Raw genomic sequence first — 2507 nt, 5'->3', positions numbered from 1 at the left:
GCTTCTTATGAAAACAAAGAAACAAAACTTTCTGTTTACCTGTTCATTCATTTATACCCTTCTCAGAGCTCACTTTTAATATTTGATGAATGCAACTACCTTCACATTTTCTAATATGGAGCTTACATTGACCCTTTTTTGTCATATTTCTTCTCAATATTTTTCAACATCATGCTATTTTTACAGCTGTTCTCAAAGTTTGATATTTAGCTGCAGTGTCCTCATGTCATTCTACAATATTTGTATTTAGTTCTTTTGCATACTGCATTAATTCTTAACTCTTCTACTTTTTGAGAATTTTCCTTATTTTCTCATCTGATGTTTTACATTTAGTCTCCCTGTTTCTAGGTTTTCCCATGTGTTTCACACAGTATTGGCCATAACCCTTCCCTCCTCAGAAATTGTTTAAATAATGTTTAAATTCTATAACCTGGCATCCAAGACTGCTCACTATCCGACCTAAGAGTTACTCAGCATTCACTTCCAATCTGATCAGATTTATCCACTGAGCAGCCCTTGTAATCACATCCCTCAATCTTTCCTTTGTGTTTATGTGGCTCCAGCACCACGTGCTCTTCCTCAGACCTCTTCCCATTACAACCAGGTGATCTAAAGCCCACCCAAGCTTTGGGCCCAGCTTATGTGCCACCTTCTTAGTGAAACCTCCTTTATACATCTACATATGTATCATGACAAACTGTGAATGAGAATCAGTAATGGCCATAATCGCTAGGTTTAGTGAAAGAGACATTCTTCCTGACATACATTCCATCCACTTGGTAAACGATCGATTCTTTAATCATTCCCCTTTCATTGGGCAGTTAGGTTATTTTTTCTACTTTCAGTTGTAATGGTGCTGTACACATAATTATGCCTGTGAAGTCATTTCTTTTCTGTATTTTTCAGTCTCTATTTCATGAGTTCATCTGCTTTGAGATTTATCTGGAGAAATGTGGCCTTTGATCACTTACATATTCCCTAAATATTTTGTAGGATCATTTTTTCCACATATGCATTGATAGTCTGTATATCACAGTTTTATCTTTATTATATTACATTTTAGTATGCAATTTTAAAATGTACTTTATCTTGTGTCTAATAATTGTGCTTCATTTCTTTAATAGTCAAAAGTTTTTGTCTCATTTTCAGGTGGGATGAAAAATTCTGTTTTCATATTAAAATTGGTTTTAATTACTTGATGCTTTTGCAATGCATAGCCATGAGAGGGTGAATTATGAGTTTATATAATTTTTTTCTACTCTGACATCTTTAGTAGTAGTAATGATTTTTTCATCTAGTGTTGTGTTGCTCTGATTTAGGATTTATTAAAGTTATATAATTGTTTGATTTATTTTCTTGGCTCTATTGTATTAATTTATTTTTCTATGTTGAATACTTATGGTTTCAGTAATTTTCACTTTGTAATATTGGTTAACATCACATACAATAAGTGTGTCATGGCCTTAATATTATTCTTACATAATTTTATCTGGCTTATTCTTCCAAATGAATTGTATTAGCACTGTGTAATACTGTTGTTCTTGTAATTGTATTACTTTTTATTTTATATAGCAAGGTGGACACAACTTTAGAATTATTCACTGTTATATTTTAAGGTGATGTGGGTCTTTTATGATTGAGTGGCTACCTCTTTATCCACAGCACTACTTTTAGTTTTAAAGTGGATTTTTAAAATGATGGCTGCATCATTTTCTTTTACTTCTTTTAACTTGGTTTACTCTTTTGATTCATTCTTTTTGTAGCCAATATCCCTTTGTAAGTTTGACTCTTTTGAAGACCATATAGATTTACTTGGCTACTTTTTTGAATTTAGAAACTTTTTTAAAGAACAGGTTTAGACCACTTTTATGCACTGTCTTATCACACACACACACACACACACACACACATACACACATACACACACACACACACACACATATATATTAATTTTTTTTTTGAGACAGTCTTGCTCTGTCACCCAGGCTGAAGTGCAATGGCATGCATGATCTTGGCTCACTGCAAACTCCTCCTCCCAGGTTCAAGCAGTTCTCATGCCTCAGCCTCCTGAGTAGCTGGAATTATGGGTGTGTGTCACCACACTTGGCTAATTTTTGTATTTTTAGTAGAGATGGGGTTTTGCCATGTTAGGCTGGTCTTGAACTCCTGGCCTCAAGTGATCTGCATGCCTCAGCTTCCTAAAGTGCTGGGATTACAGGCCTGTGCCATCATGCGTGGCCTGTCTTAGCTAATATATTTGAAAGTCCTTCTGCTATTGTTTTGTACTTCCAATTTTTCTTTTTTCCCCTTATATTTTTTGTTTTTACTCTTTCTGCCTTCTTTCTTGGTGGGAAGGTTTCTCATTACTATTAAAGTTTTTTAATAGAGGGAGGAATACCATTCAATTTTCTGTTTTTTTTTTTTTTTTTTTTTTTTGGATAAGTTGAGTTGTTTAGGAAATCTCCATTTTTTTTATTATTAAATTAATTGTCATAAAATTGTTCATT

At 33.5% G+C, this 2507-nt stretch overlaps 1 protein-coding gene across 3 annotated transcripts in view; it reads left to right on the top strand.

Annotated features, from left to right (window-relative positions):
• Positions 1-2507, top strand: part of INPP4B (inositol polyphosphate-4-phosphatase type II B) — an 840435-nt gene that overhangs the window by 109350 nt on the left and 728578 nt on the right. The gene's annotated exons all lie outside the window — the stretch shown is intronic.

The sequence above is a fragment of the Cebus imitator genome, unplaced genomic scaffold (genome assembly GCF_001604975.1).
Source record: "Cebus imitator isolate Cc_AM_T3 unplaced genomic scaffold, Cebus_imitator-1.0 Scaffold4, whole genome shotgun sequence".
In the NCBI taxonomy this organism is placed as follows: Eukaryota; Metazoa; Chordata; class Mammalia; order Primates; family Cebidae; genus Cebus; species Cebus imitator.
Note: the sequence above shows the minus strand (reverse complement) of the source record. Positions and strands in the feature narration are given on the sequence as shown.